Raw genomic sequence first — 15,441 nt, 5'->3', positions numbered from 1 at the left:
GATGACTGGAGAAAGGAGGTTGTGCTGGTCTTTGCCCTAGAGCAGAGCTTTCCAGACTTTTCATGTTGTTGGCACACTTTTTTCACGACACAGTAATTCAGTTTTCCCATTTCAGCCCCGGGAGGAGTGCAGGGATTGTTTGCACGACACACCTACACATGGCAGCCAACACACTAATGTGTCGCGACACACAGTTTGGAAAGCTCTGTCCTAGAGGCATTAACCTCTAGGGCTAGGAAGTGGTGTTTGGTGAGATTGCAATCCTTCTGCTTCTGGTCTCTCACCTGTCTGTGTTCCCAAAATCCACTCCACTGCAGTGAGCAACCCTTCCAGAGCATTTAGAAGTTTATTCCAGTATTAATACAATAAGATAATAACTGTCATTAACTGCCACTTAATTACCTCTGTTGACAGCATCTCAACATATGCAGCTAACAAGCCATAGTACCTCTGCTTTTCATCTTTAATGTAGTGTTGGTTGTTGTTTTTAACAACCCTAATAATTTCATCCTTGTGTTCCTTAACATTTGTGTTGGCTGCTTTTTCACAAAGAAAAAGCAGGATAGGGCTTTTTTTAAAAAAAAAAAAAAACTGAGCTGTGGGTCCCTGCCTTGGAGGCCTGGCAGTGGTGCCCAGACTGCAGGGCTGTCTTAAGCATATGCGGCGCCGGGGTGCAAAGATCCGCCCACCCGTTGCACAGTCCCAGACATGCAGGAGGGCGGAGCCGGCCGGCCACCTCAGCATCTCACTGGCTCAGTCGCCCCTGAACTTGCGGTGCGGAGCCGCCTGCAGCAGAAGAGCCCGCCGCAGCACTCCAACCGTCGCGCGGGCTCTTCCCCGGACTCAGCTCTCGGGCCCCAGATTCTTGGCCTGGTGCCCCTGAGAGCTTGGCACCCGGGTGCCACACACCCCTAGCACCTATGGGTAAGATGGCCCTGCTGGACTGACTCCAGCTACAAAAGCTGAGACTGCTGAACAGACTCTTGGGCTGTTGGGTAGGGGATTTTGTGGGATGGATTGGTTTTTTGCTGTGATTGCTATTAAATTTTGAATCTTTATTTTAGATCTTATTATGATTTATGTGGAAATTGTTTAATTTGGCTATGCACCTATTGATGTTTTATTGATTGTTTATGACTGCTTTTTTGTTTGTAATCATATGATTTCTTTTCATGTTGCAAGATGCCTTGAGCATGGTCTTAACTATGGAAAGGTGGCAAGTATGTATGTATGTATGTATGTATGTATGTATGTATAAATAAATCTGTGATGCTGCAATTGTCCTAATAAAGATATTGCCTTACTTTTCTCCCCACACCCCTGTTTCAACACAGCTGCCTGCCATTTTTCTTAAGAGACATTGTGGCTAATTCTGATATGTTTAGAGTCTTCTGTGCATATAATCCAAACTGTTCCCTGGTGTCTTCTTCTAGTCCAGTCTATTATAATATCTGCAGGTGGTCTAAACCACTGAGCCTCTTGGGCTTGCTGATCGTAAGGTCAACCGTTTGACTATCCCCAACGGGGTGAGCTCCTGTTGCTCTGTCCCAGCTCCTGCCAATCTAGCAGTTTGAAAGCATACCAGCGCAAGTCGATAAATAGATACTGCTGCGGTGGGAAGCTAAACAGCATTTCCATGCACTCTGTCTTCCGTCATGGTGTCCAGTTGCTGCAGAAGCGGTTTAGTCATGCTGGCCACATGACCCAGAATGCTGTCTGCAGACAAATGTCAGCTTCTTCAACCTGAAAGTGAGATGAGTGCTGCACCCCATAGTCGCCTTTGACCAGACTTAACTATCCAGGGGTTCTTTACCTTTTTAAATCTATTACAGTATCCTATTTTCTGACAATGAAGGCTTTGTCATTGCTTTGTCATGGCTTACCTACAGGATTTCCTTTGGACTGGGCAATTTAACCTAACGCTAATCACCTGCGCTAACATTTGTATTACAGATTATGAGCAAAAGCACAGAGCAAAGTCATTCTTAATCTGTTGTACGAATGTCAATGCAGGAGATTACTCTAAACAAGACACTTTGTTAGGACAAATCCTGGATGGGCAATCTCTGAAGGACAATTCGTAAAACTGTGGACATGGGAAGTTGACTTAGCTGCAACCAACAAGCCACACCAGTCTGGAAAGAAAATGAACAAGACAGGAGGCCAGGAAGCTGGAATAGGAGGACTTCCCTGCTCAGGATACACAATGCCAAGGAGTTTTCAAGATTGTGCGATTCTAAGACAAAATAGTTATTGAGCAAGCTAAGGGCCAGTTGGCATCTTCAGTTACTGATGTGGTACATTAAGGCGGGTAAGAATCATTCTTATTCTTATTCTTTCAAGGTTTCTTAGGAAATGAGCTAGCATAAACAGATACAGTTATCTCACAGGGATGGGGAGAAATTCTGTTTAATTCACATTTAAAGGCCAACTGACTTAATTTGCACTTCCTGAAGCAATATGTAAACTGAAATGCATCTATTCTTCAAAATTCATACTACTCTGTATTTGCAATGCAGTTATTCACCCACAAAAATGTATTTTATTAGGGGGAAATCACTTGCAGAAATGTGTACATATGAGAAACTTGAAATAAATTGCCAATGGATTTTCATAAGGACTTTAAAAATAAATAAATCACAATCTGATGTGGAAATGTGGAGAAGTGAATGTAAGACTTGAATATTGAGAAACTGAGAAAAACCAGAACTGACAGAATGTACCTAGTCCTGGCACCCCATTTACAATGCTGGTTAAATGCATGTTTCAGTTTACACCTTGTACTCAGTATATATGTCATGGACTGGCTGGATGCAGAGCCATGGTGGGAGGAACCAGCTGGGCAACCCTCAAGGGAAGAAAGCTCAGAGCCTGGGGATGGTGGTGGGACAATGGTGAGTGGTCAGAGGGAGAAGAGGGAGAAGACTAGGAGGAGGAGGTGTTGGAAGCAGAAGAGGTAACAGGGTTTAGTGAGAAGGGAGGGTCTGTGGCAGAGAGAGGCCGAGAAGCAGAAGCAAGAGAGGAAGGAGGCCAAGAGGCAGTGATGACTTAGGCTTGTGAAGAAGCCTAGGGGGTCTCCCCAACCTGCTGTGACATGTTCCCTCCTCCCGCCAGTCTCCCAGGACCAGGAGAGGCATGAAGAGGGCAGAGGAGAAATTAGCACCACACAGGAGCAGTCTCAGAATGCTTGGGGGGAAACCCTGGAGAGGAGAACTTAGGCAGCTTAGTCTCCACAGCTGCCTCATAGGGGCAAGACCTACTGCAGAAAGTGGCTGTGCTCATTGGGCCTGGCATTTCTGTGCAGATATCTCCCCCCCCCCCCATGCACAGTTAACTTTGCCTACTCTTTGTGATTTTCTGCTAGCTCCCTCCTGTCAATGTTCAGTACAGTGGTACCTCAGGTTACAGACGCTACAGACTCCGCTAACCCAGAAATAGTACCTCGGGTTAAGAACTTTGCTTCAGGCTGAGAACAGAAATCGCATGCCAGCGGTGCAGCAGCAGTGGGAGGCCCCATTAGCTAAAGTGGTCTTCAGGTTAAGAACAGTTTCAGGTTAAGAACGGACCTCCAGAACGAATTAAGATCTTAACCCAAGTTACCACTGTGTGTGTGTGTGTGTGCGCGCGTGCGCGTGCGCGTGCGTGCGTGCGCATGCAAGAGATAGAGGCAAGAGTTGGAGCAGAGGAAGCTGGTCCCCTGATGCTGCCACTGCTCCATAGAATGTGGACCTGGGAGTAGCTGCCTATACACTCAGTTGGTGCACATAGATATCCAGAGCTGTAGGAGCGACTGTAAGCATTGCCTTGTCTTTGACAATAAAGAGTTAATTTGCCACTAGCTATGTGATGAATCCATCACCAATCTTTCAGGCCCAATTTTTCTTTATCCTTTAACATGCCCTTTTTAATTGAAATGAGTTGCCTTTTGAACTCCATGATATATAGATATGGGGTGGGGAAGTTGTAGTTTTCTGGATGTTGTTGGACTCCCTCAGCCCCAGCCAGCATGACCGGTAGTCAGGGAAGAGGAATTCTTGTAGTCCAGTAAGACTGGGCGGCTACAGGCTCCTCACCCCGGCATAGACAGTGGTATGACTGCAAACCATAGCCAGAACCTAAATGCCTACACAACTAGTTTCACAGACCAAATCTTTTGTGGTTTTTTTTTTTGTTTGTTTTTGTTTTTTTGTTTTTTTGAATATCAACTTCCATGCCACATGGGCCACTTTTGAATCTCAGGCACAATCCCAAGCTAATTACTGTAATTAATTATGGCACAGGGCTCCACAACTGAAAGCTGGAGAAGAAATCTGCTAGGCATGCTAAGGTCCTGCGGAGTGTCTAACATAGCTTGGATGATTAATCATATTATGTGAGAAAGGTGATTTTTCCCTAAAAGACCTTAAATAACAGATAATGGGCAATGCAAACCATACATACCTATTTGTTTCTTTGCTATATCAGTAATGGACAGAGGGCTGGGCTGGTTTGTTGTGCTTCCTGGGAGGTAGAGGTAGTGCTGGAGGAAGCCTCTCCGGCACCCGGTGCTGGGTGCTGAGGGGCGAGGCAAACCGCCCACAGGGGCAGGGCAAACTGCCCGGCTGTGCACGTGCGCCGCCCATACAGACAGCAGGTGGCACCCATACCGGGGGCGTGTGAGCAGCGCCTATATAGATGGCACACACGCGGCACACATACCAATGGTGCATGCATGCCCTCAGCTGTCCTACAGTTGGGGGGGAGGCAGGGGGCAGACAGCACAGAGCTTGCAGGCGCCCGAGAAATGTGGCTCGGGTGCGCTGCAGGCCCCACCATGAGTGCCGCCCGCCATTGTGTCACCCCCCTCAGGGTGACACCCGGAGCAGACCGCAGCCCCTGCAGCCCCTTTCCTATGCCCCTGGGTAGAGGGGGAGAGGTGAGGTGGCGGTGGCAGCTGAGGAACATACGCCAGCCAGGTGCAAGAATGCTGTCTCAGCAACATCCTCATGTGGTGTTGCCCAGCCAGAGAGAGGGGCGGCAATATTGCCATGACTCTCCTCCTCCTCTCTGCCCCAGGTCAGACCAGAGCCAAGAACAGAGCTGCATCTGGGTGTGAGCCAGACCCAAAGAGGTAGCCGGGGGGGGGTGACGTCTGGTTGCATCTCCTCTCAAAAATGCAGTTGGGGCAGCTGCCCCCCCGACCCCCATGCTATGCCCCTGGGTGGCAGTGAGGCCAGTGGAGCCAATCCACTCCTGCCCGTGTGTTTGCACTGCACCAAATGCCCCGCTGCCCCAACCAGAACTCAGGGGAGCGGCAGCATTCCACCATCCCACGTGCTCCACTGATTTATACTTTGTCCAACCATAGAAAAAAATACTCAGGGCAAGTAACAATAAAATCCATAAGAGAAAATAAGCAGACCACATAACAGAGTTGCAATGCAGAGCAGCAGGGAATAATTCCTTGGAGGAATAAATTGTTGAAAGTGCTATGTGCTTGGTTCATTCTGTTGCAAGGTCAAACCCTTATTCATGGTATGGGAAAATAAGTTAGCAAATAAAGAAGTGCCACGATCCAATTCCTTTTTCCTTCTTTTCCTCCTTATAATATTCATCTGCTCGCTTCCGGTCGGCGCCAGCGTCTTAATGGCGGTCTTTGCCTCGAGCTCCGAGGCAGGACTGCTTCACGAGTTCGGGTCTGACCCGCTACGGCGAGTGGGGGACCCCTAAAATCACAGGCGCAGAAGCCTGTGAACAAGGAGATTCGGTGGGCACCTTTGCACCCCCCGGTATCGCAAAGGAGTCTTTTTAAAGGCTCCGGAGCGGCATCGGGAGTGAGTGCGGTGCTGAGGATCGCAACCCAGCTCGTGGAGCGAAGCCGCGTCGCCATTGACGGAGAGCGCCGATTCCTTCCTGAAATTACCGATTGGCAACAAACCTGTGAGTAGGAATTACAAAATATTGAAAACGGACTATTTTTAAGAAGATTTGGCCGAAAACGGGAAAGGCAAAAATTAAGGAAGTCAGCCTCCCGGAACTGCACGATTAACGCAGCAATGAAAAGAACTTGCTGTATTTAAAAGAAACGTCTTGTTTGAACTTTGCTAAACCCCGACATTGAAAGGACCTTCCCCCCACGAAGCGGGAGTAGGGGGGAAGGAAAAATTGGCTCAATTTAAACCGCTAGAAGAAGTAAATTGTGAATGGAAACTCTCCGCTGCCGATACCTTTGATCAGGCTGCTTGAACGGAGAGCGCTTGAAATGAACTGTCAAAAAGAGAGGACTGTGGATACAAAGTAAGAATATATCTGGAACATAATAACGGGACCTTACTTAGTAGATCCAGATTTTTAAATTGCAACAAAGTAAGACTTTGGGTTGGATTTTATTTTCTTTGGGACATTGTATGGCTACTTGCTTCACTGTTTCTTTGTTATTCCTGCTTGGATACAATTTCCCCCTCTAGAGGATTAAAAGAGAGACTGCAGTATTGAAGTAAAGAACTGGGATTTTCCACTTGTAACTTTCCTGTGAGAACGACCTTGAGTTATGAGCACGCCACTCGATGAAATATCAACAAGAAGTAAAACAAAGCAAGCTCAAAAGCAGGCTCAGAAAAGAACCTCTATATCAGGAGCAGCAGCTGGACAAGAGAGAGTAACAACAGCATCAATGGATTCTATGACACAGGCACTGCTCAAAATAAATCAATCTTTGGAAGTACTCACTAAGCAATCTACAGAGAACTCCAAGAAATTGACAGAATTAACAACAAGACTCGACTTGAACACAACGACTATATCGTCTAACACAGAGTCTATAAATCGTTTGATACAAGAAAGCACCGAAACAAGGAAAATAGCTGAATCTGCTAAAATTACTGCCGAGGAAGTCAAGGGAAAATATGTACCTATTGCAAAGAAGGTACATGAACATGATGCAACCTTAGCTCTTATGGAACTGGAGAGGAAAGGTAAAAATCTGAAATTGAGATTGGTACCAGAGGAGGAAGAGGGCAACCTTGGGGAATTTCTCACAGATAAATTTCAGGAATTTTGGACTGATGAACTAGAAGGAGAAGAAGATGAATTTGTAATAACTACAGCCTTCCGGATTGGCAGAAAGCAAGGCAAGAAACCAAGGGATTGCCTAATCACCTTAAGATCCAAGGAAGAAAGAGATAAAATATTGAACCTACATTTCCAGAAGGCACTGATTATTAAGAATTCTCAAATACAGATTTATAAAGATATCCCTAAATATTTTTTGGAGGTGAGGACTCAATTTAAAGATTTAGTGGATTTGCTGAAAAAAAACAATACTCCATTCAGATGGGAGTTCCCACAAGGGTTGTCCTTTAACTTCAAAGGGAAGAAAATTAAAATAAAAACAATTCAAGATAAGGAACACTTTTTGGAGAGAAATTTTGAGGATTTTCAAAAAGGAACTGTGACTGAGGGAGAAATACCAGATATTGCAAATCTATCATTTGGACTGAACCCAGCACCGACCGATCAGGAACAAGAACTTGGAGCGGTTGGTGGAAAAGACACCCAGTAACAAAAATGTCTCTGCAACTCCTGAGTTGGAACTGCAACGGCCTTAACCATCCCCGAAAAAGGACCCAAGTCTTTCATATACTAAAGAAAGAGCAACTAGACATAATATGTTTGCAAGAAACTCATATTGCCAGAATACATAGAAAACTCCTGACAAATAAAAGATTAGGACTGGAATTCATTTCCTCAGATAAAGTTAAGAAAAGAGGAGTCGTGATCTATGTTAAGGAAAAATGGGAACCAAAAATGATCTTTAAAGATGAACAAGGAAGGTTTCTGGCAGTGGAAATTCAAATACAAGGAGAAAAAATCTTGATTGTAGGAATTTATGCACCTAATGAGGGGAAGGCTGAATTCTTCAAGAAGTTGCACGAGACATTAACGGATTTTATGGACCATAAAATAATAATGATGGGCGATATGAATGGAGTCGTCTCCACAAATATGGACAAAGCTCAAAGACAAGTAATCTCTAAGGATGGGAGACTACCAAAGACCTTTTTTGAACTGACTGACACAATGGACTTGATCGACATTTGGAGAACAAGGAACCCTCTGGAAAGAGAGGGGACCTTCTTCTCTGAAGCAAAAATGACATGGACCAGGATTGACCAAATATGGATTTCTAGCAATCTGGCACCAAGGGTTAAAAATACAGAAATCTGCCCAAAAACCTGCTCTGATCATAATGCAGTAAAGATGGAAATGAAATTGACAACAGCTGGAACTTTCAGATGGAGAATGAATGACACCCTTTTTAGAGATGAAGAAATTTTTAAAAAGGCCCAAAAAACCCTGAAAGATTACTTTGAAATAAACCTTGGAACAGATCTGGAAAGAAGAATAATATGGGACGCAAGTAAGGCTGTCATGCGTGGTTTTCTAATTCAACAAAATTCGATAAAAAGGAAACAACAAAATGAGAAGAAAGAAAAAATCTGGAATCAGATGAAAGAAGGAGAGAAGAAACTGAGGTCAAAACCAAAATCCCAGGAGATTTTAAGAGAAATAAAATACTACCAGACCCAATACATGGAATTGATGAACCAAGAAATAGAATGGAAAATAAAACAAATGAGGCAAAAAACTTTTGAATCAGCAGACAAATGTGGGAAATTGCTGTCATGGCAATTGAAAAAGAGGCAAAAGTTGAATACTGTGACGTCCCTTGAAGTAGAGGGGAAATTTATAAATAAACCAAATGAAATCAGTAATTGCTTCCAAAGTTTCTTTAAGAAATTATACGCACAAGGGCCGAAAGATGAACAAGAGATAGAAGAATTTATTAAAAAATATGGACTATCAAAGATCTCGGAAAAAAATAAAAGGACTTTAAATGAAAAAATTACGAACCAGGAAATTGAGGGTGCCATCCAGAATATGCAATTGGGAAAATCACCAGGGCCAGATGGACTGACGGCGAGATACTACAAAGCAATGAAGGAATGGTTAATACAACCATTGAAAGAAGTGTGTAGCCAAATTTTGGAGGGGAAAAAGGCTCCCGAATCGTGGAAAGAAGCATTCATCTCACTTATACCGAAGACAGAAACTGAGAAACATCAAGTTAAGAACTACCGCCCTATATCACTCTTAAATGTGGATTATAAAATTTTTGCAGACATTTTAGTAAAAAGATTTAAAAAAGTGTTGGTAGAGGAGATTCAGAAAGATCAAACAGGCTTTCTCCCAGGGAGACATATGTCAGATAATGTAAGGAATATCATAGACATTTTGGAACTATTGGAGACTGATATAAATAGAAAAGCAGTACTGATTTTTGTGGACGTGGAGAAAGCCTTTGACAATATTTCTTGGAGTTTTATGAAGAGGAATCTCCATGGGATGGGGGTAGGCCAAAACTTTGAAAACGGTATAGGTGCAATATATTCAGAGCAAAAAGCTAAATTAATTGTGAATGGTGTAGTTATGGATGAAATCCCAATAGAAAAAGGGACACGACAGGGTTGCCCAATATCCCCTCTATTATTTATATCGGTCCTGGAGGTGTTGTTGAATATGATTAGAAGGGATCAGCTGGTTGAAGGAATACACCTCGGAGCTAAACAATATAAGTTAAGAGCATTTGCAGATGACCTAGTTTTGACATTACAACAGCCAGAAGTCAGTACAAAAAGAGTTTTAGAATTAATTGAAATATTTGGTCAAGTGGCTGGCTTTAAACTAAATAAACAAAAGACAAAGGTACTGGAAAAAAATCTAACGATGGGGGAAAAAGATAGTTTTCAAAGGGAAACTGGTTTGGAGATAACAAAAAAGGTGAAATATCTGGGGGTGAATCTAACATCCAAAAATATGAATCTGTTTAAAGACAATTATGAGAAATGCTGGTTAGAAGTGAAGAAAGATCTTGACACATGGTCTAGATTGAGATTATCCTTGTTAGGCCGAATTGCTGTTATTAAGATGAATGTATTGCCGAGATTGCTGTTTCTGTTTCAGACACTGCAAATTATAGACAAGATGGATTGTTTCAAGAAGTGGCAGAAAGATATATCTAAATTTGTCTGGCAGGGCAAAAAACCCAGAATAAAATTTAAGATTTTAACTGATGCAAAAGAAAGGGGGGGTTTTGCGCTGCCGGACTTAAGACTTTATTATGAAGCAGCAGCTTTTTGCTGGTTGAAGCAATGGCTACTTCTTGAAGACACAGATATCCTAGACTTGGAAGGGTATGATAACAATTTTGGCTGGCATGCATATTTATGGTATGACAAGGTAAAGATCTACAAAGGCTTTAAAAATCATATTGTCAGGAAAGCTTTATATAATGTTTGGAATCGATATAAGGATTTGTTGGAAAATAAAACACCCAGATGGTTGTCACCAATGGAAGCTAGAGCGGTAAAAAAACTTAACATGGATTCTAATTGGCCAAAATATAGTGAAATTATAGAATATGACGGTGAAAAAGTTAAATTACAGAGCTTCGAGAAATTAAAATCCAAAGTTCGAGACTGGTTACATTACTATCAGATAAATGAGACTTTTAAGCAGGACAAGAAACTAGGATTTCAGAAAGAGAGGTCAAAATTGGAAACAGAACTGTTAGAGACCAATACTAAGAATTTGTCTAAAATGTATAACTTGTTGCTGAAATGGAATACACAGGATGAAACAGTTAAATCAGCTATGATTAAATGGGCACAAGACTTAGGTCATGATATTATGTTTGCTGACTGGGAACAGTTATGGACCACAGGTCTTAAATTTACGGCATGTAGTGCCTTGAAAGAAAACATAATGAAAATGATCTATAGATGGTACATGACTCCAGTCAAGCTTGCAAAGATATATCATTTGCCCAGTAACAAATGCTGGAAATGTAATGAATGTGAAGGAACTTTCTATCATCTTTGGTGGACCTGCCCAAGGGTTAAAGCCTACTGGGAAATGATCTATAATGAAATTAAGAAAGTCCTTAAGTGGACATTTGTAAAAAAACCGGAGGCTTTTCTCTTGGGCATGGTCGGCCAATTGGTACCAAAAAAAGATAAGATCTTTTTTATGTATGCAACTACAGCAGCAAGAATCCTTTTGGCAAAGTATTGGAAGATGCAAGAATTACCTACTCTGGAAGAATGGCAGACGAAGGTGACTGAATTTATGGGACTGGCAGAGATGACCGGCAGAATCCGTGATCAGAGGAAGGAGACAGTGGAAGAGGACTGGAAAAAATTTAAAATATATCTTAAGAACTGTTGCAAAATTTTGGACTGATAAAATGTCAAGGGTTAAGAAATAGAGAATTATAGTTGGAAATATTTAAGTTAAGAAAATTATGAAGGAAATCAAATTTTGAAAAGGAATGAAGGATTGCTAAAAATTTTGGATACAGGGGTGCAGTGAAGGGGAGGCATGGGGAAGTCATGTATTGTTTGTTTGTTTGTTTAATTTTGTGCTTTTTGTTTTATGAAAATCAATAAAAATTATTTAAAAAATATATATATATAATATTCATCTGCTCAGCCCACTTTCTCCCAGCATTCAATGTGCTCCTGCTTTGAACTGCAGCCAAAGGGCACGGGTGTTACAGAATGCAAATTGTAATAAGATTTACTGGGTCTAATTGCTATGTACTTGTAGGTGCCCCCGAGAACTGTACCGAGCATAAAAGTTTGCTAAGTGTGGTGGATGTGAAATACCCATCAGGACTAAGTGCTGTGACGACCTGTCATCAAAAGGGCCGGAGGCATCATCACTTCCTGGTGTTTGTTCTGCTTGCATTCAGCTCTCCTTAGGGGCCGATTCAGAGCTTGGTGCCCTTGTCAGTTGACCCATCAGGCGTTGTCCATGGAAAGCCAATTATTTGACTGTAACCAAATGTTTTCTGAGGTCAAGAACACTTTTGCATAAGCGGTAGGCTACTTTTTAAATAGCTAGTAGTTCTGCCTGTTTCCTTCAGGTCAATGCAGCAACAACGGAACTAAATAAAAAGGAGAAGAAAAAATGCCCTATTAACCTGCAGTATATGAAGCATGCCCTTTAATGGAAAGTGGGGGGCACTTTTCAGCCCAGGGGCCACATTTCCTTCTGGGGGCCACATTGCAGTGCTAGGGAGGCCCAGAATAAAAAGTTTTAGAACAGCAGGTGCAGCTTCAGAAGGGAAAAAAGACCAGAATCATCTGGAGCTCTGTGCAAAACACTACAAACCTGAAATTCTAGAAAAAGAATGCTGGAGACCTACTAGCACTCAGCAGACTGCAGAAGTCAGCAAATACAAGAACAACATCAGATCGATTTCCTAATAACATGGCATGTTTGCAAGACTACCAGTGAAGCAGTTGTGCATCTGGATGTTCCTGTGGTAAAGGGAGAGAGCAGCAGATGCAGAGTGCTGCTGTTACCTATACTGTAAATGCATGCTTCTATATTTGCTGGGCAGGGCTGCTTGTTTTTGTTATATTTCTGTATTTTGGTTAATATGGTCGTCATATGCTTTGTGCTGCTTTAAAATGTGGATTTTTATTGTGATTTTTGCATTCATTTCTGATGTTTTTATTGTGATGAAAACCAGAGAGATTTGTTTGAAACATGGAATGGTATATAAATTACCTAAATAAATATAAAAAATATAAGTGTATGTGATGACAGGCAAAAGTATGTGGAGCAAGGGATGTGATTCTTCCAGTAGGCTGCATCCCAGCTGCTCAAAAACCACAGGGTTCTGTGCACAAGCCTCATCTCTCAAGAACCGAGTGGAGGAAAGCAAGTGAGAAGTGTGTCCTGAGGACGAGGTACAGGCTGGCCTCAGTCTCCAGGCCCAGACAGAGAAGCCTGCAGGACTGTGTTTGTCCTCTGGGCCTGAGCCCTGCCCACTGACTTCCATGGTGGCAATGTGGGTAAAACACCTCTGAGCTTATGCAGAGTGCCTTTCCCTTCCAAGGGGAGAGTGTATGGTCTGCAGGCAAACCTGAGTCCCCAGAGCATATTTTGTTGTATCAGTTAAGCTCTAGGGACAGAAGAGATATTGACATATTTCTTTCCTTCCTTCTCATTACCTTAAGGAGTAAGAATTGCAGAGGCTTCTAGTATCTACATTGGTCCTCTCAGACACTTAAACTTTTGCTTCAACTGTTAGGAGGAAGGAGTACAACTTTAATTTTCTCACTCCTGAGAGCTACAGTCCTGCTAGTCTCTGGGGATTTGCTTCTGATCTATTCAGGTTGAGGTTACTTGACTGACAATTCATCTCTCCAGAAGCTTTCTCCCCGGGGATGAAATTCAGCTCATAGCTGAACTGATTGCCTTTGGGCTGCTCACTACAAATTTTCGCTTATAAGATTCAACTAAGTCTAAGGATGGGATCTGCCATCGCTTTGGTTATGAGTAGAGGAGAAATTAAATTTTGTTTGGATTTTAATTAGAAACAACCTAATTCATCTGCCCAACCTGCCACCCACCAGCCACTCCATTCAAAGTGCTTGTGACACACTGGGTGAGTTGTTGGCATCAAGAGACAATGGCGTGCGCCTCCAAAGGTAAAGTCAAACTGCTGCGTCAGCACAAGTGTGGGACTGTATGGAGGTCCTGGGCTGCCCAGACGAGAAGACCCCTCTCTTGGCCTGGCTGATGTGGTCCAAAGCAATATTTACCCCTGAGCCTTTTGTTCTCTCCAAGATATCCTGCAAGGCAGCGGAGATCTAAGATAAGAGTTTTCCTTCTCCTAGATGGACTCCCTTCCCAGGCTGGGTTGGAGCAATAAAGGGGGTGGTCACCCAAGGTGTGTTCCATATGTGCTATGATGAGCATGTGATTTCCACGGAATGGAAAGTGCAGGCTGTTACCATAAACTACGTCAAGTCTGGCTACATGAACTACTCCTGTCTTGTTCCACAAGAAACTGTCTCAGCCCTTTACTCTGCTTCAGGTCCCCTGAAGTGATAGCAGGGATTGCCAGAGAAGCTCCCCTGATCCCAACACTGAAAGCCTTTCAGTGTCAGACATAGACTATTTGTCCAGACACTCTGCTTTATGTTTTAGCAGATTTTGATGTGGCTTCTGTGACTCTGAGTTGTTATCTTTATGGTCTTATTTTTCTTGCTTTAAACTGTGCACTGTCCAGAGAGTTCTGTAATTGAAGGTTGGATGGGCAAAGTGAATGTGAATAAAGGGGGGGAGAGGTGTTTCATGATGATCTCAGGACTAGGGGGTTCATTAGTAGAAAGTGAATTTCGTCCTTCTGCTTCAGAAGGCAAACCTTACAAATTGTGTTGCTGCCTATTCATCACAATTCTCTCATCACTTCAGTTGATGTGACCTTGTCCATGTGCTGCATTTCCTCATTTCAGGCCACTCCCCTGTTCTCTCTTTTAAAAGAGCTACTATGTCCCTTCTCATTATTATGTGTGTACAGTGCTTGTCATGACGGAGGGTTCCCTGATCTGTATCTGAGGCCTCCAAGAACTACTGCAGTGCAAATCATCATGGTCATAGGGGGTGCTCAGCAAATCCCCAGGGGGACCTCATTACTTTGCAGGATGAGTCAGGAGCAAACTTTTTCTAATATTTTATCCCCTAACCATTGTATCCACTGTGCAATGTTCTAAAGCTGCTCAACAATTCATTAGGCACAGGGCTAAATGTTGGGAAATGCCTGATGGGATTAACCTTCAAAAACTAATTACTGAAAAGATCAGCAAAAAAAATGCAGCCTGCATCTCAGCAGAGCAACGCGCCACAGCCGTCTGCCGTCTGCAGTCGAGACTTGGAAGGTGTGATTTCGACACAAGCTGCTGTGTACATAAATCATGTAATGGCAAAAGCCTGTCAAGGAATCAACGGCCTCATTATTGGAAATGAAAACAATTTCCCTCCAGAGAATGTTGGTCAGGATAACTAGTGTGTACATTATGTAACAAGGGGCCCATAATCTGCACCGGCTAACTGTAGCCTTGTGCAGGGACAGACTATGGTAATATGGCGCCCTGAGCAAGGACAAAACATGACACCTCTCCCAAATATTTCTTATTTTCCCAGTAATTCATTTTGGTAAGTTGTATGTTTATGGATTTTCTCAGTGAGTACTACCATTTCTTCTTAGGGCTCATGGACAGGGGTATTCTATGGGTATTCTATATAATAATCATACTAACTGCCCACTATTAACTACCTGCACTGCCCTAAATCTACTGCTGCCGTGTGGATACAATAACACTTATAAAGCCCTCAACTTTGACATCTCCTTCTTTGGAGGGTCCCCCCCCCATCTTTTATTTATTTGCTTTCCTGATAATATTTCATATTGACAAAATATGAAGAAAAATAATACAGTAAAGAAAAATCTCTGGACTAAATTTCTTTATATTAATGTATTTTTTTAAAAAAAGATTTCTAAGAATAGACAAAAAATCAGAAAACATTCCTTGACAAACTTGCTCA

The sequence above is a fragment of the Podarcis erhardii genome, assembly GCF_964252035.2.
Source record: "Podarcis erhardii genome assembly, chromosome: 10".
NCBI classification, from domain to species: Eukaryota; Metazoa; Chordata; class Lepidosauria; order Squamata; family Lacertidae; genus Podarcis; species Podarcis erhardii.
This window is presented reverse-complemented; position numbering follows the sequence as displayed.